At 38.2% G+C, this 21,950-nt stretch overlaps 2 long non-coding RNA genes across 4 annotated transcripts in view; one reads left to right on the top strand and one right to left on the bottom strand.

Annotated features, from left to right (window-relative positions):
- The window catches only part of LOC123849646 (uncharacterized), a 318,720-nt gene that overhangs the window by 139,233 nt on the left and 157,537 nt on the right, over positions 1-21,950 (top strand). For all 3 annotated transcript variants that reach the window (XR_010407785.1, XR_010407784.1, XR_010407786.1), the window contains one exon: positions 9,519-9,703. This is a non-coding gene — a long non-coding RNA (uncharacterized LOC123849646). The remainder of the gene's footprint in view (positions 1-9,518; positions 9,704-21,950) is intronic.
- The window catches only part of LOC123849648 (uncharacterized), a 59,543-nt gene that overhangs the window by 9,739 nt on the left and 27,854 nt on the right, over positions 1-21,950 (bottom strand). The gene's annotated exons all lie outside the window — the stretch shown is intronic.

The following is a 21,950-nucleotide window of genomic DNA, read 5'->3' as shown; positions in this document are numbered from 1 at the left end:
ATAGAATCAAAGGCTTAAATCTAGTTGCAGTCCATATTTGCTTGAATTCCCTCGTTCCCTCATTTGAGTACCAGGTCTATCTTAGTTCCATTTGTCCTTCATATGGCCTTAGGGCCTCCAAGGAACATTTACTACAAGTCTGGCCCAGAAAACATTTCTGGAACTTAAGCTTTGTTTGAGGGTGTTTTTGAAAAGGAAATTTGCCATCATCAAATACAGTTTCTTGAGCCCACACAGAGTGCATGGCATGGGTCCAATCGTTCCTTTCTGGTTCCTTTGAGATTTGTTTAATACTTTGAAAATCAGAATTTCCATAAAACAGCATCAGACTTCCCTGCCTCATAGCTCAATAGAAAGGCTGAGCAAAGAGATTTAACTTCATTTTGAGGGTTGGTTTTGCCACATGTATTAACAACGATAAAAGCAACAAACCAGAGCAAAACAACTGTGACCGAATGAGCACACGGCGCAGGAAACAAAGCTTCTTTTTTTATTTCTTCAGCAACCTTTAGGGTCAACATGATGTTGTTGGGTTTTGCTGGGCTGACTCAGGCCTGTTCAGATGTTTGGGTGCAGAGTTAACTTTGAAATAATCATCCTTGAGCGGGCGGATTAAGAATGAGTTATAAAGCATGACGTTGTTGACAGCTAAAGCAAATTGTCTTTCAGTTCAAGAACAAAAACCTTTGCTACTGGGACAGGCTTTGAGTTTCAGGGCCCTTCCTGCACACTGTTGCTCCTGGCATCCAGGTTCTCTGGGTTGTTCACCTTTGGCAACAGGAACCACACTCACTAGCCATTTCTTCATTGTTGGGAATCTAGTAATAATTTGCACGTACCGCCAAGAAAGTACTAACTTCCCCAGATAATTTTATTTGGCCTGTAAATGCTTATCTTTCTTTCTCTCCCCTCTCCTCCTCTGCCCTTATTTCTCTTCCCCAACCCCTACCCTTCTCCCTCCCTCCACCCCCCCCATCTGCTGTTCTCAAATGACTTAGATATGGGTAGGAATGTCACCAAGTTTTCACTAGTCCATACTGAAATGAGAAAATAAGATCAATGTCCTATAAAGCTGTTCATGAGTGTTGTTGTTTTTCAATTTTTTTTTAAAGATTTTATTTATTTGAGAGAGAGAGAGAGAGAGAGAGAGAGACAGAAATAGTAACAGAGAGCATGAGTGGGGAGGAGAGGGAGAAGCAGGCTCTCCATTGAGCAGGGAGCCCGACACAGGACTGGATCCCAGGACCCTGGGATCATGACCTGAGCCAAAGGCAGATGTTTAACTGACGGAGCCACCCAGGTGTCCCTGTTTTATCAGTCTTGATCTCTAAGGGATGATCACTCCTGCCACCCCATGAAAAATATGTAGCATGTTGTTTCCAGCTACTGAGATTTGCGGGGAGGGGACCTATTTGTTACTACAGCACTATGTAGCCTACCTGTCCCGATACAACAGCTAATGGGTGTTGCTATAAATGTCAACTGTACTTTCTTAGAAATGACTCTAATTTATTTTGGTATTTTTTTCTACTTGTAAAAATATTTAAATGTCTTTTAATGTCCTTGTTTGAGATGAAAAGTTGGCACTTCGTTGGCGGTTCCCTTTCTTTGTCATTGTTGTTACTGCTGTATTTTAATTTTACCAATATATGAAATCCAAAAGTCTGAGAACCACTGCTTGATGCCATCTTCCGTGGCCCAGTCAAATAGTGCAAAGACATTCCAGAGTTTTCTAAGGTGGTCCAAATTCTTCTATAATAGTTGTAATTGGTAGGTATGCATCTAGCCTTATCCCACTGTCTGCGGTTATACAAAGGCTCAGGTTTTGATGCCCTGTTCTTTCGAGGCTGCCTGCATTTCACTTCTGATCACCTGCAGCAGTTCATTCAATGGGTTTTGCCAGTCATGCTAAACCAGGTGGCAGTTTAATGCATCTTCCCGGGACGGCATGATTTTCAAATCACGGGAGCCATATTGGAGATAGAAGAAGCTTCTTTAGGAATCCAAGATGTAGGGAGTGACTGCCTGTGTGTTTGCTCACAGGGGCTTTAGTTTGATGAAGGCAGAGACATTTTTCTCTCCACTGTTTACTAGTAACTTCAGGGCTTCGAGGAGTATCTGGCACATAAGAGGAGCTCAGTAAATATTTGCTGAATAAACTAATAAAATCTCTACATTTCATGTGTGAATGATACACTCAATTTTGACAGTGCAAATTCCCCTTACTGCTTTTCCAATTGCTGAGTAATGTGGGAGGTTTAGGCTCTTGAAGGCTTCCATCCGATGACCAAGTGTACAATTACAACGACGCTACACGAACAGGTTAATTTCCTACTTTTGGGACAGGTTTTCCTTTTATCTCATTCACCCCATCAGACAGGATCGTCCCCTCTGCTGTCTTAAGGATATTTCAAAACCGCAGGTATGTGTGTGGTTTTTAAAGCCTTCAAGCACAAAGCCATATATACTTTTAAGAAATATTACTGTTTTCCTTTCTATTGTTAAAAGTTGAAACGATTCACGTATTTACCCTAGGGACAGTCGTGCATGACGGAGGTATGTGCAGGGGAAATTTTGTCCTCATCCCTGATACTGTCACCCACACTGATTGGGCCCACGTACAGGTCTTTGTTCACACAGTGAAGAAGGGCTCACCCTGTCAGAAGATACAAAGGGTTCGAATTTGCCAGGGTTGATAGTTTCCTCATACACACACCTTAGACCGGCTCGTCTGGTCTGCATGTCCACGGCTGCGATGTAGCCGATGCTGCGTTTGAAAATAATTATTTGGAAACTGTCTTTTCGTCTGCATAAAAGTTCATGCCCCAGATTTGCAAAACGGTGATAATATTTGGGTAGTAGAATTTTAAGGGCTTTTTAACTTTGTCAGCCTGTCCGTAATGCCTACTCGGTGTCCTATCTTCTCAGCCCTGTGGTTGAGAGTGGCAAAAAGAGAGGGTAAAAAGACACTCAGGATCCTCATGGTTGTGTAACCCTTCTCGAACTGGCAATGAGAATAAACGGAGTTTTATGATGGAGTTGAGAAATTAACTCATTTTTAAAGGGATTCAATACCCTTATCAGTCCCTTATATAGAATCCAGCAGGGTTCTGAAATGCAGACCATGTCTCCAGCGCTCACTTGCCAGGTCTCCACTGTGTCATTAAATAACTAAGTTTAGCAATGCAAATTTTTTTTTTTTTCCAAAATGGATTATGTTCCCATGTGTAAAAGCATAAAGACTATGTGTCTGACTCGTGGAACGTGCAAACTCACAGCCGTAGGCACACACATCCTTGCAGATAGCACCACTGAGGAGGATTTCCTGTTTTTGTGTTTTTAGGTGACTCTAAGAAACCTGGGGGTATTTAGACTGATGAATGATGTGCCTGACTCTGGGCTTCTGCCTGCCCGGCTCCAGAGTTTATCTGCTTTCTGTTTGTTTTCTGTACTCCTATTAGGTTGTTGTTAGTTACATTCTGATGTTTGTAGTTTGGAGAAATCTGTATCTTTGTTATTTATGTTATCAATAATGTGACCTGGGCCTTCTTCAGCAATGTTCCAACTGTTCCCAGGTCCTCAATCACTAATTATGCAGATGAACAGATTGTGGAAAGTCTTTCCTTATGGCTGCATTCTGGAGGAGTTGTTGTTATTAAATTGCCGGTGTCTTGAATTATAATTAGATACTGGCCCGTATTTATAGCATTTCTCCTCTCCCTCTTCCCCTCACTTTCCTCTTTCCCCTTATCTTCTCCTTTGTTACTTATTACGGGATGAAAACTTTATCACAAGAGAAAGAGCAAGAGAAACCTCGAGTCATTAGCTCAGAAGTCAGCTTGCTTGACAGGAGAGGACAGGGCAGTGTGTCAGTTATCTGGAGGTTATGTTTCTTGCAGAAAGTCATCAGGATGTGGAGCCGCCTGCCAGACAAAGTAGGAGAAGCTGGAGAGCTTAACAAGTTCAAGGGCAAGGAAGGGACTCATTTACAGCCTTGCAACACAGCCTGGCCAGGCTGCTAAGAAAGGAAATGTAACAGTGGTCAGAGAAAACAGAAAAAGAAATATGGGGACCACGGGGACCTCCCGTCTACCTCAGTTAGCCAGATCCTTACATGGTTCATCTACTTGCTCCTTGGGCGAATTATACTGATCTTATTAACTGAAGCTATTAAGCACTCAAGGCATGTTCTCCACCAGAATGAAGGTATGGAACATGACCTTCCCCAAGAGCAGTGTGCCTGAAAGGACTTAGGGCGTTTGCTTGAATGAAGCATAGATAATGCAGGCTAACTATGATTTTGTTTAAAAACATACATACACACACACACACACACACACAGAGTTTTGAGTCATGAGTAAGTGTAGAGGTTGTGCTGAAGAAGAAAATGTATGCAGTCCCAGATACTTAAAAAAAAAGTCCATCTTGGTATTTTTATAGCCTAGTTTTAGTCTTTTATTTATGGTTCCAAATAAGATATGTGATTTCCCTTCCACTTTTCTAATTTTGTTTAGAAATTGAAACAAAGGAATGTTATACCAGAGATAAGTGTAGATAAGCACTAGGCCTTATATAATTATGTGGGGGATATTTATATAAGAGCAAACATGTAGGATTCTACCATCGTATTGGTGCATCTGTGCATGTCTGGGAAGAGTCATGAGAACTTTGTATAAGTCTTAGTATGAATTTGTCAGCACCTGGAAGATAACTAAAGGCTACAAGCAGTCATTTTGAAATTATTTGGAAAGAAACTCATGCCAAACAAGCCTGCCTCCTCATATTATTAGAGAAAGTAAAGCATTTGATAATACCTAAATAGGAATAATGCTTTTTTATACTACTATCATGCAAACATAAGATTCAACCCAAGTCTGAGAGAAACTCAGCCTCTGTGAGAGTGTTAATAAAAATGGAAATTAGGTTTACCCATAGGTAGCTGATATCTAATGTTATAAATAAATAATAGACTCATAAAACAAGGGAGCCAGAGGGGACCAGAATTTATTGATTCCAATCTACCTATCTACTACATTGTAGCAGACCTCCACAATTCCTAGAGACAAGATGGCTCCACCTGTCTTCAAAGATTTCCAGAGAAGAAGGCCCACAAGAGTCTTGTGGTGAGCTGTTCTGAGGATTTGTACCTCCAGGACCACAGTCCCCATATACTGCTCTGATGTTTCTATCTCCAAAAAGGGGGGCTGCTGTTTTTCTTTTTTCAAGCAAACAATTAATTATTTTATTTATTTTAAAGACTTTATTTATTTGAGAGAGAGTATGTGCACAAGCGGGGAGTGAGTGGTACAGAGGGAGAGGGAGAGAGAATCTCAAGCAGACTCTGTGATGAGCGCCGAGTCTGAAGTGGGGCTCGATCTCACAACCCTGAGATCATGACCTGATCTCAAGAATCAACCTGAAATCAAGAATCAGACGCTTAGCTGACTGAGCCACCCAGGCGCCCCAGCAAACATTTATTTCAAAGTAGCTTTAGATTTACATAAACATTTTGAAGATAGTACAGTAAGTCCCCATCCACTCTGTACCCAGTTTCCTGTATTAGTAACATCTCACAGTAGTGCAGTGTGTTTCCAATTAATGAACCAATATTGATATATTATTTTTAACTAAAGGCCATACTTTATTCAGATTTCCTTAGTTTTTATCTAATGTTCTTTTTCTGCCCCAAGACCCCATCCACGGGACTATGTTGCATTTACCTGTTACGTCATCTTACACTCTTCCTGTCTGTGACAGTTTCTTGGGGTTTTTTTGTTTTTGTTTTTGATGATTCTTGAGTTGTGGTTTTCAGGAGTACTTATCAGGTACTTTGTGAAATGTCCCTCAGTTGGAATGTATCTGATGTTTTTCTCATGATTACAGCTAGCTGAGTTATGGGTTTTGGGGAGGCCGACCATTGAAGTAAAGTGCTATTCTCATCACATCCTATCAAGAGTATCTGCTATCAATATGACTTATTACTGTTGAGGGTGACCTTCATCACTCGACTGAGGTAGTGTTGGTCCGGATTCTCCACAGTAAGTTATGCCCCTCCCCCCTGACCCCTATACTGTTCTCTCTGGAAGGAAGTCCCTAAGCCCTGCCCACTCTTAGTGTGGGGTGCTGTGTTCCATTTCCCTGAGAGTGAATTGTATATAGAAATTATTTGGCATGCTGTTTTTTAGGACAGTTCTTCTGAAAGTTTCTTATTTTTCTAATGTTCTATTTTGTCACCTAAATTTACTGAACTGGGTTACATATCTTATTTCCTGAAACTATGATTTTTTTCGTTTAAAAAATTGGACCTAACTAGGTATTTTTCCTCTTAGAAATTTGAAATACAGTAATTAAAAAAGGCACTAAAGGAAGAAAAAAAATCCTTAAGTACAATCAACTAAATCAATTTAATCATTTTAATTCTGTTTTTGTTTTCAAATACTGACTTAATTATTTTCCCTCAACTATGGTTGTCTTAGGTCATTTCCAAGGTATTTAATCTTATCTATTCCAGTGTATACTCAGCTGCTGTTTAGAATGCGGATGTTAATAACTTCTTTAACACACCATGGCTGTTTATTCTGATCACCAACCGGTCTGTCCCCAGCTTCCCCTAGTTCTTCCCTACCTGTAACACCTCCCTTGTTTTCTCTAGCCCCACACCCCTACCACCTGACTCTATTCTTTTCTTCTCTCAGACCTAAAAACATAAAAAGAATAAACATATTCAGTTATGTCATTTTGGGTGCCAAGACTAATTTTATCACTTGGGTTTAGAGTTCCTAGATTAAGAATAGCAAAGAGATTTCATTTCATGTACCTACTTCAGTGAATTATTAGGAACTACTTAAAGAGCTATATGGTGGATTCCAAGGAAGTGGACTCATAGGGGAGGAATTATAAGACTGATATGCTATGGGCACGGGAGAGAGAAAATGTGGAAAGCTACCTCTAGATGAGAACTTCATACCATGAGATATTAAGATCTCATTAAATAGATCACAAGCTAACCCAATTTTTTAAAAAGACTTATTAATGGCTGACTTGATTCCTCTATTCCATCAATTTATCTTATTTTATCATGGGGAAAAATCTAGTAACCATTTTCCATTGCATAGCTTAGCAACATATTTGTCTGTGGAAGAAACTTGACCTAATTATCATTACGTATGGGAAGATAGTAATTGAAGAAGACAGGAAGACTTTTCCATTAAGAGTGAAGTTCTAGCTTGTGTTAGACTTTCCCGTCCAGACCAAAAGGTGGAATGGAACTATGGTAGAGAGGAATCTGATATTCAGAGCAAAGAGTCAACCTTCAGAGTGGGGGAAAGACATAGGATCAAAACATCTGTTTTCTTTTCTGTTCCTCCAGCCACTGGCCCCATCCAGCCCTGGCTAAAAGTATTAATGAAAACTTCTCAAATTTAAAATTATTTATCATAAAGATGAAATAATCCTCAATTAAGTTTTTTTTTTTTTTTTTTAAACTGGTACTCAATGGACCAGCCCATTTCAGTTATAAATGTCACATGCATGCCAGTATCACGTATTTGAGGTGTCTGGGATGTTTCTGCTATACCACAATATCTACTTAACTCAAATTATAATGTCTGAAACTTCTACTGATGTACTCCTGTGGAGAGTTCCTTGTACAGAAGTTTTCTCAAATGTAAATTTAACCAGAAGGGGTAATACATAAAATAAATTCACTATAAAATACTGCAATTACTTTTTTCCTAGAAGAAACAGTCTAAGTTAGCTGAAGAATACTATAAATATGAGGTGGAAATGGCAAGGTTAAAGCAGAGAACTAAATTTTGAGAGAGTTGTTAAAAAACTCTCTGGCCTCTTAGCAACAATAACAAATTTTAGTACTTCCCACATTCTTCCTAGGGTTGGAGATGAACAGCCTAATATAATATGTTATACCAGACTTAAAAATATTTAATGTTCCAAAATGATTTGTCAGAAGAATGAAGAAACTTACTTTAAAATTTGCAGATAATGGAAACTGAAAAGGGTTGCCAGTGCTATGGAGTTCAGAATTGAGATGCAAAACAAAATCATCTTACCACATTGGATACATAATCCAAACCAGTGGGAAGGAATTTGATAGCTACTAATGTGAGCATATTTTACTGGGGAGAACAGAACAATATAATACACATGTTTATCAAAAGGCACGTATATACATTGGGCATCAAGTATACTCATAATAATGAAAAATCAACTCAAACATCCATGTTCAATAGAATGCATAAATAAATCATGACATTCATATGGGATACTATACAGAAAATGCTAAATGGAAGTACAGTAATTTATAACAACATGGATGATTCTCAGAAATGTTATGTTTAGTGATTAAAAAAACCTACTCACCAAATAGTTCGTATTGCATGATTCTATATATGTAAAGTTTAAGACAGGCACAAAAAATCTTCATTTAAGAAGTCACAGGAGAGAGGTTACCCTGAGGCAGAGTGGAGGTGAGTGAAAAAAATTACATGAAGAGGCTTCTGTGGGTCTGGAGTGGTCTGTTTCTTGATCTAGGTGCTAGTTATACAGGGATACTCACTTTGTAAAAATTTATTAAATGATAAATGTATGGCTGTTACTTTTCTGTATGAATGTTATTTTTTAATGTTTTTTGAAAAAATATATTAGATAGATAAATAATCAGCAAGGCTAACGTGGCTCACGTGTAAACAACCAAAAGGTTAGAAAAGTTTAAGTTGCATTTATAATTCAGCTCTCCTAGGACTTTTTGTCCATTCTGTAGCCAGTCTTCCTTAACATCAGTGAAATTTTTTTGATTTTAGCTTTAGGTTTTTTTGAAGTAAAAAAGGTTGATCTGCCTCTGTTATCTGTGACACTATCTTCTAAAGTATATCATCTTCTTTGCTTCTAATAGTTTTGCTCTGAAACCTGGAAAACTCAGAGAGAGGGGAATGCGGGGCTTGAGGGTCTCAATCTAGAAAGAAACAAGACCATCCTAATGGCTGAGTGTTTCCTTTAGTTGATGGGGGTGCATTGTGTCATGGATATGAGGAATGAAATAAGCACTTTGCTATTTTAGCTGTCATATGAACATGACAGAAACTTTGTGTTCTCAGCCTGAGACCAACGTGGCTATAAATTGTGTTCAGTGGAGGATGAAGAATTACTTATCAAGACATGGTAGGGCTCATGGGAGGAAGAAGAAATACCTTTATATGGCTGGGCTTGGTGCACGATGACAAAATTCCAACGTACAGTGCCAAGGGGTTTAGGGAACTCTGGGATGATCCAGTTGGCTCCACCTCTGAGGGGACCACGCTTGTGACAGGAACAGGACATGTATGTTCAGTTAGATGGTATAAGTCCATGGATTGGGCTGATTTTTGTAACCCCTTAAGTCTTAAAAGATAGAATGACAAATATACAGACGCTGTTGGAAGGAGACCCAGGTAAGGTTGAGTTTCAAACCCATCGGGGGTATTAGTTGAGTTTATAATTTTATTTTTTTCTCTTTTTTACAGATTTTATTTATTCATTTGAGAGAGAGAGAGAGAGAAACAGAGAGAGCACAAGAAGAGGAAGAGGCAGAGGGAGAGGGAGAAGCAGACTCCCTGCCAAGCCAGGAGCCCAACATGGGGCTCGATCCCAGGACCCTGGGATCATGACCCAAGCCGAAGACAGATGCCCAACCATCTGAGCCACCCAGGTGCCCTGAGTTTATAATTTAAAAAATGTGAGTGTGTGCTGGGTGGGAAAACATGTGGAATGGTATGTGCTCCTCTGTGGTGGTGACTAGCATGCCCTTTGTTCCCTAGTTCCATGACTTACTAGTTGAGTGTCCTGGGGCACATCACTTAACCTCTTGGAACCTGTCCTCACTCCCCACAAAAAGAGAGTGCAATACCTATCTTACAGGGTTGTTTGAGATTGAAAGATGATACTGTATATAAAGTATTTAGAAAGAAAACTGGCAGAAGCTCAATGCTGAGTACATTTTAGCCACTTTTATTCCTAGCTTTGGACAACCCCAGGCAGGCATTTCAGATACCCATATTGGCAGCAAGAAAAATTCCAGACACTACTGATTAGGGAGGATGGGATCTCTAAAATAATGTTCAGACTTGGATTGAACTCAGGGCAGGGGTGAGTTTGAGTGTTGGACATTTTTAGCATCTGCCCCTGGGCGGGGCTCGGTCAGAAAGGGTCTGAGTGTATAGACACATCATTTGTCTCCATAGTCTTTCATGGTCTCTTACATATTTGTAGATACGTATATGTTAAGTTTTCCAAAGAGATTATTCCCTGTTGAATTTTGGCTGATTTTGATTTTTTCCCTAATATTTAAATAATACAGTTATACAAAATTTCTCTCAAGAATCTTATTGAAGATATTTAATATCCTTCTACTTCAGCCCATAAAAAGCATTCCAAATTCTCTTATGATTTATTTCTTTCTCTGAAAACTTACAACATTTGCTATTTCCAGAGGGTGCATTATCTCTAACCCACTCACTCATATTTTGGAACTAATATTTATACACTCATCTGTCTTCCTTCACCCCCATTTCCTTACCCTGTAAATTCTCATCCCTATATTTATTTAGAAAATGAATGTTTTTCCCAGTGCTCTAACCAGCAGGTCAGCAACTGGGGTATTGTAAACTTGTGACTAAATCTGCCTTCATGGATTTCTTCATGATTATCTTCAAGACCCAAAATATTATTTTCTTCAATTTGTAGAGTATTCTCCTCTCCTATGCTTACTGTCTGGGAAAGTGTGGAGTAGCTTTGCCCTTGACAATTCTCTAAAAGGTTAATCAGCTCTGCTCTTTGCAGTGTCTCTCTGATCAGAACTAGTAGCCTTTGGCTATGAGTCATCATTTCTACCTTATAGAAGAACAGAGTCTTGTAGGAGGTGCATAGGATTTCTTTTCCATGTGGGCTTGGGAATTTGTGTTCCTTGGCATATAAAGGGGAAAGAATCTGATTCATTGTTTCCCCAAAGATCAAGACGTTGTTGAGAACCTTGGGATGGGCCAACTTGCTTTTGCTGTGTACAGAGGGAAGTTTACCCCCCGGGTTATTTACAAGGAGTTATAAAATCCAATCTTCAGAATCTCCCCCCAGTAAATCATCATCATTCATATATTTGCATGCTATTTCACATACATTTATATGACGAACTATGTTATTTCTACAAAATTATCCAAAATTCCTAACCCCAGGGAGGTCAAACAATTAATGAGACAGTTGTGTTCAATTTCACTGTCTGGTCGGAGCCAAAGAAAGTGTGGCACAACCAAGAGACCTATGCAACACTGTGCCATTTCTCCTGGGCTGGTTTTTCTTACTCTTTGCATAGACACTTATTATAGGTTTGGGTTAAAAAGTCCTAAAGTTGAACAATAGTAGCAATAGTTCTGTCTGTTTCTATATCTTACATGGATGTTTGTATTATCTTATTTATGCAGCAACTCTTTTTTAATTTTTAATTTCATTACCTAGAACTTAATTGCATTCATTTCTAATAGTTCTCCCCATGATAAACCTTTAAGTCCCAGCTTTAATATTTCTTAGATATGTGACATTAGCAAATAATTTAAATTCCTTTGCTTCAGTTTCCTAATCTGTATTTGGGGATAATGCCTTATGGTCTTTTTATGAAGATTAAATATAAAATAATATGAGGGAAAGTCTGACAAAGGAATAGGCAACTCAAAAATTTCTCATCTTCTCTTTCTACCTCTTATTGTACCCTATTCCGCCTTCTGGAGTAAAAGCATCTACTTTTTATCTAAGCCATACCTCAATAATTTCAGAGCATCTGGCTAAAAAGTGAAAATGCATGCAATCATCCAGGTGTTTGGCCCACATGATGACAGATATCAAACACTTAGAGCCATCTGGGAGATTGGCATATTATTTTCCACTTTAATCCAGGTGTATGTGGATACAGCCTTGGCCCAAGGAAAAATAATCATAGGGGTTTTGCTTAAATTCTAAGCTAATAACATTTTTAAGTGCTATTCTTTGGATATGTTTTGTTTCCTTTGAAATATGTCTTGTTCAAGCCACTTTTAAGAAAAAAAAGCATTATTTAATTTCATCTTCTGGAATCTAGGAATTAAAAAAGAAGAAGCAGAAAGTGACTTCAAACCCCCATGTTTCTATTTAAGAGAATTAAGGGCAAGAAAAGCTAAATAATGATTCCAGGACATGAAGTTAGACAGTAACAGAGCTAGGACAAGAGTAAAGTCTCTTGACCTTCAACTAAAGAGTCCATTTCACCTGTCGTCTGTCTTCTTTCATTCAAGGCATATTTGGTTTCCCTATATGCACACGAACCATATACACACAGCTTGTATGTGCACAAACACACACAAATAACACCACTTTTCTTCCTAACAGTCATGTTACTCTGCCGTGATCTTTTCCCAAATATTTTCTCAAACGTTTGCTGGTAACTTAGAATAAACCCACCTTCAGCGCACTTGGTAGCACATGCGTTCGGTAACCATGCTTCAACATCTGCCACCCAAGGCATTGCTTAAATAGATGTTGTATTGAGATCTGGTATCCTGTGCGCAGCTGATGCAATTTTCCTCAGTCACAGGGATGAAGCTTGGATAACATTTCTGGCTCTGGGAAATTCCCAAGTCACAAAGAAATGATTCCATTGACCTAGCGGCTTTGCACTCCCAATACAGCATGTTCTTGAGCAGCTTCCCAAGGGAGAGAGTAACGTGAGAGTTTTTCAAGAGTGCCGAAAGCCTCCCCTCTAATCATCCTATGTGGATTCTGCTAGCATTCCAAGTCATCCCGGATAATCCCAAGGAAACTTGGGGGATTCGCTGAGGTTTTCTAAGCATTTTTTTCTGCCTGAAGACACTAACAGGAAGCAGCTTCACATAATAACATTGTTATTTGTACATGAACACAACTTATCAACGGCCGTTTCTGACACAAAACAATTATACAGCTCAAAGAAGGCCTCTTTGAAAAATTCCCAATAGGGAATGTTTTTCCTTTTTTTTGTTTTATTTCTTGTTTGGGGGATCTTTTAAAAGAGGGAAGTCAAAGGACTGGCATCTTTGGGGGCTGTTACTTTAGAATCTTCTGCTAAATTCATGTCTAAAAGCAGAAGTGGGTAGCTGGTCTTTGGGGAAGGAAGAACATTCCTGATGAGTGGATCTGTTGGTAATATGGCAAAATAGTCTGGAATACAGGGGTCGCCCACTTTCAAAGGTTACAGGGGGTGATGATTGTGTTCTAGATATTGGTGGGATCTTTGGCCACCAAGACAGGACTAGTAGCCTGGCTAGCAGCCTTAGCTCAGTCGAAGACACCCTAAGGGACGCCTGGGTGGCTCACTTGGTTGAACGTCTGCCTTCAGCTCAGGTCATGATCCCAGAGTCCTGGGATCAAGCCCCACATCGGGCTCTCTGCTCAGTGGAGAGCCTGCTTCTCCCTCTCCCTCTGCCTGCCACTCCCCCTGCTTGTGCTCTCTCAAATACATAAATAAAATCTTAAAAAAAAAAACAAAAAAACACAACAACACCCTAAGCTTGAAGTGAAACTAGTGGTGTGGTGAAACCAGCACACAGCAGCTTGTAAGAGTCTATTGTTAAATTTCGTGAACCTGTTGATGTTACCTTGGTAGATTAAAATTGACCATGGTGGGTGTATTTACGTCATAGAAATTGGCACACGCTGCAGATCAGGGCTTTTGTTTCCCATAGAGCTGGTTGTTAAACCTTTACCTAGACATCACTGAGACAAACCTGAACTGAAATTTCTACCTCTGCCACCTATGACATAGGAATTTGGAAAGCCAACAACACTCTGAGCCTTGGTGTCCTGACATGTGTTTTAAGAATGGTAGTACACTTTTCATAATGTTGTGAGGATTAAATTAGGCATTGAGCTTAACCAGGTTTAGTGCTCATCAGATATATTACTCATTTAATAAATATTAATAGAGCACATATTTTATGCTAGGAACTGTGACTAGTGCTAGAGACACGAGGATAAATAGATTGGCAAAGACAGATTAAATACTAACTGCAATAGACTTTGCAAAGCACTATAGGATGAGGTGCAAATGATCAGGGTTAGAGCAGAAACAAAGGAGCCATCATTGTTAATATTCCTTTGAAAGATGTGCCAGTAGTTCATGATGGACGCAAAATAGTTGTCCAGCCATTTCTAAACATGCCAAATCATGGATATTTTCATATTTGGACATGTAGAGGATCAAGACTCCTGGGAATATGTAGAAAAATCCGGGCAACACTTTAGATTTGATGAACTATTGATTTGTACATTGTGAGTACTACCTCAGAATTCAGTCTTCCCTGGCTGCTAGTCTACCATTGCAGTGGATGCCTTTGGGTCTAAAGGTTGTGGTCCAGTGGAATGGACATGAGTTATGAACTCAAGATGGACCTGAGATCCAAACCTGGGTCTGCTGAGTCATAAATATTAACTTGACCTTAACATTTAATCATTTTAACAATCTTATGAGATCCTATCATGAACCTCATTTTATAAATGAGAAAATTGAGGAGCAGAGAAGTTTAGTGATTTGCCAACTAGTAAGTGGCAGAGTTGGGCTCACATCCATGCTTTTTCTGATCAACACCATACTTCATATTTTAGTTACCACTTTAGCAGTGATCAGTTAACAACCTGATCAGCACAAGAATGGCCCTGCTGTAGGATGGACTACTCCACAGAAAGGGATTACGGTAAGGGACTGGGAGAGAAGAGAGGGGCATGGGAAATAGGAAGACATCAAAGGAAGCTTGGTCCTGTCCTAGTATTTGCTGAAGGATTAATACTATAGAGAAGAAATTGTGATTTTCTGTGAAATCCACAGTCACTTGAGACCTATAGAGAGGTGAGAACATCTGAATGTGGCTGTTCCTTGCAGGACTTTCAATATGGGAGAATCACCTACAATGATAGATAAGAGTGCAGACTGATTTTGAGTGTGCATTGGTATGATCCATAAGTATTATAGGGTTTTTGTAAAGTATCATTTCTTCACAAAGCATTATAGCATCATCTGAAAACTTATAAGCTACCTTAAGTCATTTGAGGGATAAAATGGAAAATAAAAAAATATATATAAAGAAGAGGTAAAGATCCACAGCAAAATATGGTAAAAATTCAATAATTGTACTACTTGTGAAGTGGTATAGTATTATTTGAATGTGGTCTTGGATTAGTTGTAAATGCATATGCAAACTCTGGGGCAATCACTAAAAAAATGTTAATATATATATTATAATTGCATATATAAAATAATATAGAGTTTCACATATATATATAATTGATATGCTGAGAAAGAGAAAATGGAATCACATAAAATGCTCAGTTAATGAGCATTCTACCACAAATGGCAGAGAGAGTATAAAAGACAAAAATAAGAATAAAACCAAGGGCAGCAGATAGAAAACAGTAACCAATATGGTTGATAACAATCCAACTATATCAATACTCCCTTTAAACAGGAGTGTCTAAATATACCTATTAGAAGCCAGAGATTGACAGAGTAGATCGAAAAACAAAGACCCAAATATATGTTGTTTATAAGAAGCCCTTTAAATATAATGACACACATATTAACCATAAAGGGATAAAGAGATATATACCATGCTAACACTGATCAAAAGAAAGCAATAGTCGCTATATTAATTTCATATAGAGCAGACTTCAGAGTAAGCAATTTGTCAGGGATAAAGAGAAATATTACATAATGATAAAGGGTCAATACTCCAAGAAGACATAACAATCCTTAATGTGTATGTGCCTAAAAACAGAGCATCAAAATAAAAAAAAAAAATTAAAAACCTGATAGAACAACAAGGAAAATAGGTGAATGCACTATTATAGTTAGACTTTAACATGCCCCTCTCAGAGACTGATAGATTCAGCAGGCAGAAAATTAATAAGGACAGAATTGAACTCAACAGTACCATCAATCAACTAGATATAATGAACATCTATAGACTGCTTCATCCAAAAACAGCAGATCACACATTTTTTCTCAAGCTCCATGGAACATTCACCAAGATAGACCACATTCTGGGCCATAAAACACATCCTAACAAATTTCAAAGAATGGAAATCATATTATGTCTGCTCTCAGACAACCATGGAATTAAACTAGAAATAAATAACTGAAAGAGAGCTGGAAAACCCCCAAATACTTGGAGATTAAACAATGCACTCCTAAAAAACATATGGGTCAAAGAAGAAATCTCAAGAGAGGTTTAAAAATATTTTGAACTAAATGAAAATGAAAACACAACTCATCAAAATTTGTGGGATATACAAAAGCAGTGCTTAGAGGGAAATTTATAGCATTTAATACAAACATTAGAAAAGAAGAAAGTTCTAAAGTTGATAATCTAAGCTTCCACTTTAAGGAACTAAAAGAAGAAGCAAATTAAATCCAAAGGAAGCAGCAGAAAATTAATAAACACAAGAGCAAAAATCAATGAAATAAAAAATAAGAAATCAATACAGAAAGTCAATGAAACCAAGAGCTGGTTCTCTGAAGAGATTAATTAAATTGATAAGACTAGCCAGGTGAAACAGGAAAAAAAGAGACCACACAAATTACCAATACCAGAAATGAAAGAGAGGACATTACTACAGATCCCATGGACATTAAAACATAATTTATGTTCATAAATTTGAAAACATAAATTAAATGGACCAATTCTTTGAAAGATGTAATCTACCAAAACTCATAAAAGAAGAAATAGACTACATGAATAGGCCTTTATCTAGTAAAAAAAAAAAAAAGAAGAAGAAGAAGAAGAAGAAGAAGAAGAAGAAGAAGAAGAAGAAGAAGAAGAAGGAAGAATCAATAATTACTAACCTTCCAAAGTAGAAAACTCCAGGCCCAAATGGTTTCACTGGTGAATTCTACGAAATATTTAAGGGAGAAATTGTACCAATTTTCTCCAATCTCTCTTAGAAGATAGAAGAAGGTGGAATACATCCTAACTCGTTGTATGAGGTCAACATTACCCTAATACCAAAACCAGACAAATGTATTACAAGAAAAAAAAAATAGGTGAATATCTCTCATGAACATAGATGCAAAAAATCCTCAACATAATATTAGCAAATCAAAATCAACAATAGGTAAAATTATACACCATGACCAAGTGAAATTTATCCCAAGTTCTGAAAGGGGGTTCTGTATTAAAAAAATCTATTAATCTAACACATCAATAGACACAAAACTACATGATCATAGCAATAGATGTAGAAAAATCATTTGACAAAATCCAACACCCTTTCAAGATAAAAACTCTCAGCAAACTAGGAGTAAGAGGGAAATTTCTCAATTTGATCAAGTATATCTATCAAAAAACCTTATAGCTAACATCATACTCAATGGTGGGAAATTCAACACTTTCCTGCTCAAATCAGAAACAAGGCAAGAATGTCCTCTCTTAACACTGCTTTTCAAGGTTGTGCTAAAAGTCCTAGATAATGCACTAAGACAAGACAAGAAAATAAATGGCATACATATTAGAAAGGAAGAGATAAACCTGTCTTTGTTCTCAGATAAAATAGTTATCTACATAGAAAATCTGAGAGGATAGACAAACAAACAGAAACGAAAGCAAAACCTCCTGGAACTAATAAGCAGGTTGCAGGATATAAGGTTAACATGCAAAAGTCATTCACTTTCCTATGTGACAGCAATGAACAAGTGGAATTTGAAATTAAAAACACATTACCATTTGCATTAGCATTCAAAAAATGAAATATTTAGGTATAAATCTGACAAAAATATGTACAAAATCTATATGAGGAAAGCACAACTCTGATGAATGAAATCAAGAAGAACTAAATATATGGAGAGATATTCCATGTTTGTAGCTGGGAAGACTTAATATTGTCAAAATATCAGTTCTTCCCAACTTGATCAATATGCAATGCAATCTCAATCAAAATCCCAGCAAGTTATGATGTGAAAATTGACAAATTGATCCTAAAGTTTATATGGAGACACAAAAGACCCAGAATAGCCAACTTGATATTGAAGAAGAACTAAGTCAGAAGACTGACACTACCAGACTTCAACACTTACTACAGAGATACAATAATCAAGACAATGTGAGATTGATGAAAGAATAGACAAATAGATTATGGATCAAAATAGCCCAAAAATAGATCCACATATATATGATCAACTGGTTCTCTGACAAAGGAGCAAAGGCAAGACAATGGAGAAAAGATAGTCTTTTCAACAAAGGGTGCTGGAAAAATTGGGCATCTGCATGCAAACAAATGAATCTTGACACGAACCTTATGCCCTTCACAAAATTTCCCTCAAAATGGATCATAGAACTAAATGTAAAATGCAAAACTATAAAACCCCTAGAAGGCAATGTAAGGGAAAACTTAGATGACTTTGGGCATGGTAATGACTTTAGATACACCAAGAAAGACACAATCTATAAAAGAAAGAATTGAGTAGCTAAACTTAATTAAAATTAAAAACTTCTGCTCTATGAAAGACACTGTCAAGAGAATGAGAAGACAAGCCACAGACTGTCAGAAAATATTTGCAAAAGACACATCTGTTAAAAGACTGTTATGCAAAATATATGAAGAATTCTTAAAACTCAGCAGGAAGGAAACAAACAACTTGATTAAAAAATGGGCAAAAAAGTCCAACTACAGGACATTGTGGAAAAGGTGAAACTACAGAGACAGTGAGATGACCAGTGGTTGTCAGAGGTTGGGGGGAGGGTGGGTGGGATGAATAGATGGACACCGAGGATTTTTAGGGCAGTGAAAATATGGTGTATGATACTATACTGATGGATACATGTCATTATATATTTGTCAAACCAATAACATGTCCAACACAAAGAGTGAACCATAATGTAAACGATGGACTTTGGATCATTATGATGTGTCAATATGAGCTCATCAAATTATAACAAATGTACTACTGGTAGGAGAATGTTGATAATGAGGAAGGCAATATTTATGTGTGGGCAAGGAATGTATGGGAAAGCTCTGTGTCTTCCTCTTAGTTTTGCTTTGATCGTAAAACTGCTCTAAAAAAGGTAAAGTTCTAAAAAAAAATGGGCAAAAGACCTGAACAAACATCTCACCAGAGAAGATATACAGATGGCAAGTAGCATATGACAAGATGCTCAACATTATATGTCATTAAGAATCACCAATTAGGAGTGCCTAGGTGGCTCAGTTGGTTAAGCATCTGATTTCAGCTCAGGTTGTGATCTCGGGGTCCTAGGATTGAGGCCTACATAGGATTCCATGCTCAGCAGTGGGTCTGCTTGTCCCTGTCCCTTTCCCTATGTCCCCCACCCCGCTCGTGCTCTCTCTCTCTCTCAAATAAATAAATAAAATCATTAAAAAAAAAAGAATCACAAATTAAAACAAGATTCCACTACACACCTATTAGAATGGCCAAATTCCAGAACACTGACACCACCAAATGCTGACGAGAAGGTGAAGTAACAGCAGTGCTCATTTATTGCCGATGGGAATGCAGAATGATATGTCCAATTAGACAGTTTAGCAGTTTCTAGCAAAACTAAACATGTTTTACTACAGGATCTAGGAATTAATTGTACTCCTTGGTATTTATCAAGAATTTACCAAGAATGGATTGAAAACTTTTGTCCAAGAAAAGCCTGCACATGATGTTTATAGTGGCTTTATTCATAATTGCCAAAACTTGGAAGCAAACAAGATGTCCTTCAGTATGGTAGTGGATATATAAACTGTGGCACATGCAATATTATTCAGCATTGAAAGGAAATGACCTATGAGTTCATGCAAAAACATGGAGGAAACTCAAATGCATATTACTAAGTTTAGAAAGCCAATCTTGAAAGGATACATACTGTATCATTCCAACTATGTGCAATTCTGGGAAAGGAAAAACTATGGACACAGGAAAAAGATCAGGGATTGCCAGGGGTGGTGGGGAGGAAGGAATGAAGAGGCAGAGACCAAAGGATTTTTGGATCTGAAACTATTCTGTGTGATACTACAATGAGGGAGACATACCATTATAAATTTGTCCACCTCCATAGAATGTAAAACACCAAAAGTGAACCCCAAGGTAAACTGTGGACTCTGGGTGGTAATGATGTGTCAGTGTAGGCTCCTGGGTAGTAACAAGGGTATGACTGTGGTCGAGGATACTCATAGTAGAGCAGGTTTTGGGGGTGTGGGGAAAGTGGTACAGGGAAACTCTTTAACTTCCTGCTTAATTTTGCTTTGCTACTAAAGATGCTCTAAAAAATACTATTTATTAATCAAAAAATTTAATAATTTACACCTAGCACATTACATTACTGAAACACCAGTATATCACATATAGCTATATTATTGCATTTACATTGTTATAAGTATATAATATGTATATATTATGTTACAAAATTATACTATTATAGTATGCATGTATATATAATATCAAAAAGCTAATTATATTCATGTTAAACCATCCTAAAACTTAGGCTTTAATTCAGGCTTTTTAAATCAACTGATAATAATTAAAAGCATTTATAAAGAGATATAAATTGGCAAAGCATGTTCTCCGCCAGCCAGCACTACCCTAGAGCCCTTTTAAGGTAGGATCGTTTTCCATTTCTATTTTTAAACGAGTAAACAAAGTCATGGGAAGGTGAGTAACTATCTCAGAGCTACCCGGAGCCTCATAAGTTCAGCTAAGTTTAGACCTAGCCATTTGTGAACTCGAGAACTTAGCCCACTGGCTAGCTGTGTAGCTTTGAGTGAGACCCTCAGACACGAAGCTGCTCTTCCCTCATCTCTCGTATGGGAGGGTTGCCTTATGTAATGTCCACGCTCCCCTCCAGGCCTCATATCTATGTGGCTGGTAGGATGGAAAAGAGCCAATGCATAAAGGAAAGAGAAAGGAGCCCCTTGCTTCATTTACCTTACTCAGGATATCAAGTTCAGAGGGAAACCTGCCCGAGGGATGGTTTTATCAGCAAAGTGCCCAGCTCCTTCATCCCACCAGCTCCCACACATGCAGAGGCCGAGGGGCACAATAATCTGAGGATGAGGCAGGAGCGATGTCACACTGAGGCTACAATTTTTAAAATCTCCTCTTGTCAACAGAGACCCAACACCCCCTAGAAATTACCCTAACATGAAAGCTGCCCTCCAGCAAGAGATTTTCTAAAATCTCTTCTCCGCAAATCTCCACTGGGCTAAAAACTCTCCGGTTTGTTTGTACAGAACTTTATGGTTACAAAGTCCTTTGTGTCCCTAATGCTCTCCATTCGACGCTCAATGCCAACCTGTAAAACGGAGAGGAAAAGAGCTGTAATTCCTATTTTACAGATGAAAAAACAGAAAAAATCCAAGAAAAGTAAGCATTTGCCCGATGTCATTGTAAAAGCCAGTGGTGGAGTTGGAGTTGGGACTCAGGTTTTTTGACTCTCCATCAAGTGCTCTTTCCATGGCACCAGATGTATTTGACCTACAGCTTCTTTCACTAGATGGAGAACTAGTCAAGTCAAGCCATGGCCATGAGCACTATGGTGTGGCATTGTGCTTCAAAGCCACCAGTGGCTGAACTTGGGCCAGAAAGAGTAGGAGTGGATGTAATTTCCAGTTTGAGATGATGGGTCCCAGCTTTTCAGAAGCTTCCTAGGCCAGCAGGTGGAGCCTCTTGTCATGCTCATTTCCAAAGACAGGAAGAGATTTTTTTTTCCTCTTTAAAAAAATGTCTGTGTGTACACACACACACACAAACACACACGCGCACACACACACAATTAGTCAACCAGCTCAGGGCAGAAGCAAGGTTCTTATGCCCTTTGCTTTCATTTAACCTCCTCTCAGGTGCTGAATGGGAGGCTCCTGATCATTGGCCCAGAGGTTCAAGTACACACAGAGGCACAAAGGCATTT

The sequence above is a fragment of the Mirounga angustirostris genome, unplaced genomic scaffold (genome assembly GCF_029215605.1).
Source record: "Mirounga angustirostris isolate CCGP_5_RB_7025 unplaced genomic scaffold, mMirAng1.0.hap1 SCAF_15, whole genome shotgun sequence".
Taxonomy (NCBI): Eukaryota; Metazoa; Chordata; class Mammalia; order Carnivora; family Phocidae; genus Mirounga; species Mirounga angustirostris.
Note: the sequence above shows the minus strand (reverse complement) of the source record. Positions and strands in the feature narration are given on the sequence as shown.